Genomic DNA, 344 nt, shown 5'->3' with positions numbered 1-344 from the left:
GCTAACGGATAAAATGCTAAACTGTGCTTAAACCCGACATCAAATTATTGGAGCTTTTTCCCAGGAAAAACAAAGGGGCCTTTATTTTAACCAATCCCGGAGCTCTTCCGACATTTAGAAAAAACAAATAGAGATCCGGGGTTTTCCCTCGCCATTTTAAAAAAATATCCTCGGCTTTTTTTTCTTGTCTCCGAAATTTTAAAAGATTTTTTGTAAAAATATGTTCTCCCCCTAGGGGCCTTGGGGGGGAAAGCTGCTTGATTACCCAGTTTTTTTTCGATGAATCGGATGTCATTAGCCTCCCAAAAAAAATTTTAATTTTTTTTTTCTTTCGTTGGGGAAAA

The sequence above is a fragment of the Penaeus monodon genome, chromosome 22, assembly GCF_015228065.2.
Source record: "Penaeus monodon isolate SGIC_2016 chromosome 22, NSTDA_Pmon_1, whole genome shotgun sequence".
NCBI classification, from domain to species: domain Eukaryota; kingdom Metazoa; phylum Arthropoda; class Malacostraca; order Decapoda; family Penaeidae; genus Penaeus; species Penaeus monodon.
This window is presented reverse-complemented; position numbering follows the sequence as displayed.